The 10,280-nt window shown below is 40.1% G+C and overlaps 1 protein-coding gene across 2 annotated transcripts in view; it reads left to right on the top strand.

Moving 5' to 3' along the window:
* The first annotated feature begins 553 nt into the window (after nt 1-553).
* The window catches only part of tncb (tenascin Cb), a 99,837-nt gene continuing 90,110 nt past the window's right edge, over nt 554-10,280 (top strand). For both annotated transcript variants that reach the window (XM_060907377.1, XM_060907376.1), the window contains exon 1: nt 554-878. The gene's annotated coding sequence lies outside the window, so the exon portion shown is untranslated. The remainder of the gene's footprint in view (nt 879-10,280) is intronic.

Below are 10,280 nucleotides of genomic sequence, written 5' to 3'. Positions count from 1 at the left end.
AGAGATGCAATCCAGCCCTTCTGAGGTTGAAACGGTTCGGCTTTCTGGAACATTTACCTTGACTTTTTGTTTGTTTGTTTGTTTCTTTCTTTCTTATTGAGCTGTTGGAACTGGGATTATACTGATCGACATGCAAATCCTGCCATTGGTGGTGTCATCACCATCATCGAACACATAGACAAGCTTTTTCATCCTTCGTTTATTCTAATCCTGAAATGTATGTTAATGCAGCCTTGGGTTTCTTCCTCCCACCATTTGCTGCTCCACTTTGTAGCTTAATGCACGCACACACACACTCTCTCTCATTATACTTTTTCTCTCACGCACTTTCTTTCCGTCTCACACTAGCTGTCCGTCTTCTGAAAGTCTTTCTCTCTCGACCCCCCCGCACTTTTTTTTCACACACTCTCTCTGACTCTCTCATGCAGCTCAGCCGAGAGGCATCCCATTTCAGTTCTCCAGCTTCCAGAGAGAGAGAGAGAGAGAGAGAGGGAAGGAGGGAGAGGAGAAAGAAGAGGAGGGGGTATATAAGAATGGTAGGTGGGAGTGGGGTCTGACCGCAAAGTGTCTACTGTTTAAGAGAAAGGGACTTCTCCCTCCCTCTCTCTCTTTCACTGGTTCTCTCTGGCTGCAGCGCCAGCAGGCTCCCTGCCTCCGTGGATCACTGAGAGGGGGAAAAAAAAGAAAGAGAGAGAGAGAGAGAGAGAGAGAGAGAGAGAGAGAGAAATGACACAACTTGCATCTCTCTAGGGAAAATAAGACAGCACACAGAAAAAAAGTCACAAAAAGAAGCTTTGCAGACATTTGCAGAAGTTTTTTTGAATATTTCACTGAGTGACAAATAGTAAATAACGAAGAGCATCATTTCAGACACTAAGGTAAGTACAAGGCTGCTGACATTTACGTTGACCTGTAAGAGTTGTCTTGAGTGGCTGTGAGTTGAAATATTCAATTTTTCCACTTTGCTCTTGCTTGATGTCTTGACATCTTGTTCTAAATGGTCTTGTGATTCCTTAGATCCATTGCAAAAAACCCTAAAGGATGTATACATATCATACACTTTATATTTGTACACTGCACTGATTGATTGATGACTGAGTGATAGTGATATACTTGAGAGCGAGAAGATAGCGGTTCATAAGGGAAGGATTTCTTTTTTTTTTAATTAAGAGACAATACATATCCTGTGTCCACTTTGGGTTAACCAGTGCATATTACCTGCCAGGATATCTGCATCTGGATTTTTCTCTGTTGCTCATCCATGCCAGGAAAGTGTCAGCTGGTTAGTGTTAGCACTGTTATTTAGTCTCCTTTCAGCTCCTGGTAAACAGCGGACGTCAGATTCCACTTCTCTTCTCACATCCTTTCACGGCAATAAGACAGTACGAATGTCCTGCCTGCTTACGACATCATTACAGGAGAGGAGAGGTTCGACTGAGAGAGTGTTCGTTCCTCTGTGTGTGAAAGAAAGAGAGAAAGAAACAGTGAGAGAGAGGAGGGTGGTGGTGGTGGTGGGGAGAGGGGGTGGGGTGGGGTGGGGGCGTCTGACAGAGACCCCCAGGATCTCCGGGTTCCTTTTAAAGAGACAGATTTTCATCAGATAACTTGCTGTTCGTATGTCGAGCTGCTCATACATTCTGTACATTTGTATTCAAAATTGAATCCTTGTAATGTCAGTTCTGTATATGGGTCAAAGATGAAGGTTATAAAGAGAGGACAAAATAGAGTTCAAATTGGTGATAAACTTATTTTCTCACCAATATATATATATATATATATATATATATATATATATATATATATATATATATATATTTCCCTCGACACCTTTGTTAGACCTTATGTGATATAATGATATCATACTACAACTACTATATTTAACCATGTTAAAACGTTTTGGATTAAACATCTCGTAAGGCATCTTCGACTTCTAATTCATACAGTCTTTCCTTATTATGTATAGCTGAATGAATAACACATGTCCATCAGTGTTGCTTTTTTGTCATTACTGCCACTCGACTTCTCCGATCTAATGACTGCCAGACAGACTGCCACTGGCATTTCCCAGGCACAGACTGTAAATGTTTTATTGGTACCGTGCACAGGGTATTCACTGACACTGCGTACAGATGAATGGGAAAGCAGGCTTTGTTTCAACAGCTGCTAGCATTAGAGCACTGGCCACTCTGACCCGTTTAGAGCACATGTTTGTGCCGGAGTGGTCTTCGCTCCATGATAAAAAAAAAGAAGAAAAATGAAAGAAAGAAACTGGTGATATATAAAAATATATATATATATAATTGATGGAATACCTGAAACAGTATGCCTTCTCCATCTTTAGTTAGAGAGAGAAACATACCTATGGAGGATCATCGGTAATTGGTCCATTGGGCATTAGGGACGAAATATCTCTATGTGTAGTACATTTTTATTCCAACAGTTTCATAAGGAATCTTACGATGTAAATTTCACACAAGGGTACACTTTTGAGGAAAAAGGTTCCATCAGTAACCCTATTTCAGATTGTCTTTAAAAAGAAAGAACTGGTCGCCAATCAAAAAAGCGTAAATGACTTGACGTAAGACTTGACGGTGATTCAAGGGTTCTTTGGATAGAACACATGGTACTAACAGTTCAGACTTTCAACCATGGCTGTCTCTACCTGTAACCTATTCTGAAAGAAAAAAAAAAAACATCTGCTGTACAAATCTACATAGACCCTTCAAGGGTTCTCCCAAACAGACACACCAGAGGAGTACTGGATGCTCGATAGAACCCTGTCATTTGTTATTTTTTGTTCTGAAAATATCACCAGGTTCTACCATCCAAATGTCTCATGTCAGGTTCTGTGTAGAGTCATGAAGGGATATTCCAGAAGGACCTACCAGAGGATTCCTTCAGATGCTAGACATAACCTAATCATTTGGTTTTTCTGAAAACCATCATATACTAAATGTTATTACACGGCATTGGAGAATACCCCATTCTGATTGGTCAACTGCAGCATTCTATGGTCTGATATTTCTGTATAACAAGTCGTTACTATGGATTACGTCATTAGCGGAAATAATACAATCATTTTTAAATCAATAAAATCATTTGTAAATCAACATTTTGTGTCAAATTATAGGAACCTTCAAGTTCGACCAGAGAACCATTTTGTATGCTAGATAGAATTTTGTTTTTTTTCATGAAACTACCAAAATAACAAGTTATAAGGTTTTATCTAGCACCCAAAATGATCCTCTGATGTAGAGTTCTACCTAGAACCTTCAAGTTCGACCAGAAAACCATTTTGTATGCTAGATAGAATGTTATGTTTCTCTGAAACTACCAAAATAACAAGTTATAAGGTTCTATCTAGCACCCAAAATGATCCTCTGATGTAGAGTTCTACCTAGAACCTTCAAGTTCGAAACATTTTGTATGCGAGATAGAATTTTTTTTTTCTGAAACTACCAAAAAAACCCAAATTATAAAGTTTTATCAAGCACCCAAAATGATCATCTGTTGTAGGGTTCTATATAAAACTTTCAAGGGTTCTTCCAGAAAGAAGCACTAGGGGACCCTACATATTGTCGTCATCCCCCCCGGAAACTGTCCATCTACCAAATGTTAAGGTTCTGTCTCGTATCCAAAAGGTACAGGATCTTTGTGATGTATCCATGTTAGGGTTCCACACAGAATGTTCAAAGGATCTCCCAGCAGAGATTTGTTTGAAGCTAGATTATCACCTTATCATGTCTGCAATGGTACCATAATTTTATTAGAATATTTGTAAGTATTTAAAAGGTTCTAAGATGGGCAGGAGGTAATATTCCAAAGAATAAGTTTTCTGAAGTGTTCTCAAAACATCTGGTGTAAGAAGGATGTGCTTAATGAATGGTATTTGACATTGTAAAAATATTAATATAAAAGTTCTTATAATTGAAAATGCTATTAAAAAAACCTTAAAAGAACGAAGCAAAAGTTGTTAATATTCAGAGAATGTTCTACTCATCAAAAACTGTAGAGCCTTAACTTTACACAATAGCATTCAGGCCTTGTTGTACAAATCACTGCTTAGATCGCAATCAACTCATTACATGTCAAACGGACTATAAAGTGTATAAGTAATCACTTTTTTCCTTCCAAAATTAGCCACAAAGGCACTCGAAATGAGTCATGAGAGTCCACGAACAAAGATTTCCTCAAACACTCTGATGAGTAAAACTCCAGATGGTTTTAATGTCTGTCTGATGCTAATGCAAGAAGTCTAATGAAAAGCCGCCGACTCAGAGCTCTTTATACTGCCAGTGTCTGTTCTGCTGAGATCCAGAGATGAGGAGCACACATATGTGACTCAGCTCCAGTCATCCCTCGAGCAGGAATCTGCACCATTACATGACCAAGACAAAAGCAGCAGAGAGTTTAGTCTGGAAATGTTAAAAAGATTAATACAAGAGTACAGTGAGACTTGTTGTTCAGAGTTCACTGACCTAAATGGACGGAGTTCTCTGCCCTGATGCGCATCAGATGTCACGCCTTCGTTGCAGACAGCAAAACAGATGTTCTCACCCCACAGCCAACATTCCAGCTGCTGTAAAATGGGTGTTTTCCTGTCAGGATGGCGGCAGTAAAGTTAATTCTGGATTTCAGGTTTTCTCAGATGCATATCGGCGAGCAAAAATGGATATGCTTTACAATGTGTACAACTGAACACCTGCACAACTGTCATACTGCAATATGTTTCTCATCACCTTTTTCTTTTTCTTTTTGACTTGAAAGTCCTCCAGGAAGTCTCCTTTGACTTGTCAACTTGACACTTTTGCCACGTTTCTTATCAGTGTACATGTTGTTCTGTAGTTGGAATTCTGTGCATGACAGAGTCATTGGCTTTTACTGCTGTACAGCTCAAAGGAGCAGAGCCAGGACCAAGGACAGAGAAAGTCCTCCAGTTCCGAAATGAACAGATGCAGCTGTGGATGCAGACTAGTGAAGCGTTTGTTCACTGTTCCCAGACCGAGAGCAAACGCTCCATTATCTCTAAGTGCTGAACAGCAAATTCTTCGCTTCTTACGCAAGCAGGAAGTAATGCACCTTCCTTAAATCATCATATTGGCAAAAGTGAAGCGCTGGAGCTGGAGAAATCCACTGGAGATAGAGTTGCTTTATGTGTTATGAAATTTGTGTGTATATCTAGCAATCAATCGGGGCTGTATTCAGAGCAGTGTTGTAGTCGAGTCACTAAGGCTACATGCACACGACAACGGCAACGAGATGTTATTTTAAAAAATATCGTGTCCAAATGGGCAACGATCAGTAAAATATCAGGTCCATATGGCAACGCAACGCTTGCTGAAAACGATGCAATACACATGCCACACCTCTAGGGGCGCTGTAAGACGGTCCCTTCGGAGACACCAGAACAATAGAAGAAGTAAGGATGCATGCACATAAACTATTATGCGCGAGACTTCATATTAGCCACAAAGTCAGAAAAATCTGTTCGTAAAATTACATTATAATGACCAAATACAATGAAAAGTATTTTTCCAGTCTCACCTGTGAAAGGTAATCCCATGTGATCTCGTTTGGATGGCAAACCTGTTGGTACAGTTAAACGCAGCACATGAATGAGGCATCTTTATTCTCCGCTTTGACCCATCCAATATGGCGGCGAGGATGACGTATGATTCTATGCGGAAGGCGGCGTCTTTAATGGTCCGGAATAAATTGAATGCTACACGTTGATGGATTAATTTGTTCTTCTACGCCCTTTTTGAGGAATGTATTGTAGGACTTAAACCAACATCTGAAGAGGTGAGACCGCTCCTTTTTTTCCCTATTTTTGCTGGCGGGATTGACTCTCACTCTCTCTCTCTCTCTCTCTCTCTCTCTCTCTCTCTCTCTCTCACTTTGCACCATTACACAATAAATATTCACAGTGAAAATATTTTGTAAGCGCGTTTCATGAACCAAGTTATAGGATTTGTTGACAACTCGCATCGAGTTCGTTACACTTCTACCCGGCGTGAAGCACTCACAGTCATGTGGTTGTGACGTCATCGTAAACAAATCCGTTCTACTCATCCAGATGACTTCACAACGGCAACGTTGCCAGATCTTTCCACTCTGGAACCCGTTCTCAAAAGATTGCGTTTTGGGGCACCCAAAACGCCGGTGCCGTGTGGACGCCAGGCCGAAATGATAAACAATTGTATCGGATTCACCTGAATCCGTTGCCGTGTGGACAGGGCCTAAACCTCGAGTCCGAGTCCAGTCTCGAGTCCCCAGTATTCAAGTCCAAGTCATTAAAGAAAATTTCAAGTCGAGTCCGAGAACAAGACTCCATCCACACCATTTGACGGTGGCTGTTGCTGCCTTTATGTGAAACCGTGTCTGCTACTGTGTTGGACTAACATTACTGCCTGACTGCCCCATTTTAGTGAATAGGCTACAGATAAAAAGCTTGTTCATTGCTCAGCAAGCCCCGCCCACTATCAACAGGGCAAATAACATGAGAGAGGGTTAACACTAGCTAGTTCATCACTCAGCAAGCCCCGCTATCAACAGAGCAATGAACATAGCGTGTCGCTTCCTTCTCTGGGTGGAGTCTTGCCAAATAAAGATTAAAGTTCGAGGTCGTCCCTGTCGTCTCCTTGATAGTTCTTCTACATATGGAACACATCGCAGTGCATTTTTTCCCACTGCACGAGAAGTCTGTATAAGCAAAATGGACAATCCTAGGGGTGTTCTCATCAGGCATTTTAGCGCCATTAATGTTAGTTTGTTCCTGAACAGGACGTATGAACAGGTGAATGTGCATTCTCTTGCACGAAGTTAGTATAAAAATTAACGTAGATATAAATATCTTATGCCAAATTGTTATGGCATGTTACAAAAAAAGTTTACGAGTCCGAATGCAGTTAATGCACGAGTCCGAGCCCAAGTCCGAGTCATCAGTGCTCAAGTCCAAGTCAAGTCACGAGTCCTTAAAATTAGGGAATGAGTCGGACTCGAGTACTACAAGCCTGATTCAGAGTTGCATCTAGGATCCAAAATGTATGTTAATATTTCTGTAAGGAAAGTTACACATATTCAGAAATGGGTTACACAAGCCTCCAAGGTTCTTCTTGAATAGAAGTGTTTGAAACAGGGTTTTTCAATTGCATCTAGATTTCTGCAGACTAAAGAAGAAAAGGCTTTTTTTCTTTGCTGTTGAAGGACTAGACAAGTACTGAAGTAGTTCAAGTTGATCATTTAGACATGAATTTAAAAAGCCGAATACAATGAAAAAACATCTAATAGAAACCTAGTATCCTTATGCTAGTCTGAGTAATTATCATATCAATCCCTACAAATTTGGTATACTTTAACAAAATGGCTTTCACCTCCATTATTTGGAGCTTAGACAAGAGCACATAAAATTGCATGAATACGAATATGACCCTTGGTGTATATCTAACAGTTATTCCATAAAAGTGAGTTGTACAACCTTGATTCCAAAAAAGTTGGGATAAAGTACAAATTGTAAATAAAAACAGAATGCAATAATTTACAAATCTCAAAAACTGATGTTGTATTCACAATAGAACATAGACAACATATCAAATGTCGAAAGTGAGACATTTTGAAATTTCATGCCAAATATTGGCTCATTTGAAATTTCATGACAGCAATACATCTCAAAAAAGTTGGGATGGGGCAATAAGAGGCTGGAAAAGTTAAAGGTACAAAAAAGGAACAGCTGGAGGACCAAATTGCAACTCATTAGGTCAATTGGCAATAGGTCATTAACATGACTGGGTATAAAAAGAGCATCTTGGAGTGGCTCAGGAGTAAAGATGGGAAGAGGATCACCAATCCCCCTAATTCTGCGCCGACAAATAGTGGAGCAATATCAGAAAGGAGTTCGACAGTGTAAAATTGCAAAGAGTTTGAACATATCATCATCTACAGTGCATAATATCATCAAAAGATTCAGAGAATCTGGAAGAATCTCTATGCGTAAGGGTCAAGGCTGGAAAACCATACCGGGTGCCCGTGATCTTCGGGCCCTTAGATGGCACTGCATCACATACAGGCATGCTTCTGTATTGGAAATCACAAAATGGGCTCAGGAATATTTCCAGAGAACATTATCTGTGAACGCAATTCACCGTGCCATCTGCCGTTGCCAGCTAAAACTCTATAGTTCAAAGAAGAAGCCGTATCTAAACATGATCCAGAAGCACAGACATCTTCTCTGGGCCAAGGCTCATTTAAAATGGACTGTGGCAAAGTGGAAAACTGTTCTGTGGTCAGACGAATCAAAATTTGAAGTTCTTTATGGAAATCAGGGACGCCGTGTCATTCGGATTAAAGAGGAGAAGGACGACCCAAGTTGTTATCAGTGCTCAGTTCAGAAGCCTGCACCTCTGATGGCATGGGGTTGCATTAGTGCGTGTGGCATGGGCAGCTTACACATCTGGAAAGACACCATCAATGCTGAAAGGTATATCCAGGTTCTAGAGCAACATATGCTCCCATCCAGATGACGTGTCTTTCAGGGAAGACCTTGCATTTTCCAACATGACAATGCCAAACCACATACTGCATCAATTACAGCATCATGGCTGCGTAGAAGAAGGGTCCGGGTACTGAACTGGCCAGCCTGCAGTCCAGATCTTTCACCCATAGAAAACATTTGGCGCATCATAAAACTGAAGATACGACAAAAAAGACCCAAGACAGTTGAGCAACTAGAATCCTACATTAGACAAGAATGGGTTAACATTCCTGTCCCTAAACTTGAGCAACTTGTCTCCTCAGTCCCCAGACGTTTACAGACTGTTGTAAAGAGAAAAGGGGATGTCTCACAGTGGTAAACATGGCCTTGTCCCAACTTTTTTGAGATGTGTTGTTGTCATGAAATTTAAAATCACCTAATTTTTCTCTTTAAATGATACATTTTCTCAGTTTAAACATTTGATATGTCATCTACTGTATGTTCTATTCTGAATAAAATATGGAATTTTGAAACTACCACATCATTGCATTCCATTTTTATTTACAATTTGTACTTTGTCCCAACTTTTTTGGAATCGGGGTTGTACATGAGCTGATAGCCGACGAGGCCAACGAGCACCGAGTCGGCTGTAAGCCATGTACGACAAGATTGAGTGGAATAACTGTTTTATTCTATCCACATTCACTGGATTTTGAGAAACAGAGCATTTTTATTTTTATTTTTTGCAAATTCAATAAATAAAAACTTTGTATAAAAAGTCCGACAAAATCATTTCCGCTTTGAATGTAAACAAACCGGCAAAATGACACGATCAATTTGTGAAAAATGTGATAATAATTATTCTTGGAAAAAAAAAGTTCTTACTAGCAAATACTTTCATTCCATATTTTATTTTTGTATTTTTGGGGGTTGTGTTTTCGAGTAAACTCGGTTGGTTCAGCAACATGCTCCGACATTTTGTTTTTCTCTACTCATGGTATATAAGCTGATATCCAAGTAGTAGAGTAGCCAATCAGAGCGCGCAATTGCTCATATCCAGTGAATGTGGTTAGAATAATTGTGTATGGACACATGTATATACTCCTACTCGAAAATCACCCCATCTGGAAGGTTTCCTTCCTTTGTCATATTGATTGCTCTGTACGACGACGAGTACAGATTTGAACTACCAGAGTCCTTGTCAAGAAAATTAGAGAGGACTCTAGTTTTTATGTTCACTGCTTTGACTTGTAAGTGAAAGCTAGAGGCTTGGGAACTGGCATTATAAAGTCTGTTTTGTTACGAGTTTTCTGAAAATAGGGGGATAAGTTGTGTCAGAACATCTGAGGACTGCTATTCCAGCTGCTCCAGGGGTCAGGCTAATAAATATCAGGTCACCAAGGCTTTTTAGGTAAACCCAGACTCCCAGTAACAAATGTTCCTGTCTAATTATACCAGATGGAATGAATTTAAGGTGCACATGGGTTTCAGATCAGGACCAGTTAGCCTCAGTTCCAGGGTCATGGTTAGTTTCAGTTTGATCGGTTTCACCATTAAGTCTAAAGTTGATATGCTGCTTGTTTTGACCATGTTCAGTTCGTTTCAGTGCAAATGACGAACCACAGACGGCGCTATGTCTTTAGCATTCAGTTTGTCAGAAAGTTTGTTGGATGTATGGACAGAACGATGAAGCGCAGTCTAATTGCTGAAGTCTAATTGCTTAAGTGCTGATGTTGAAACGCCATCAGAACCAGATGTCAAGGCATCTGGATTCTTTTTAGCCTTGTAAACTTTCCAAATGCTAAATCTA

The sequence above is a fragment of the Neoarius graeffei genome, chromosome 24 (assembly GCF_027579695.1).
Source record: "Neoarius graeffei isolate fNeoGra1 chromosome 24, fNeoGra1.pri, whole genome shotgun sequence".
NCBI lineage: Eukaryota > Metazoa > Chordata > Actinopteri > Siluriformes > Ariidae > Neoarius > Neoarius graeffei.
This window is presented reverse-complemented; position numbering and strand designations above follow the sequence as displayed.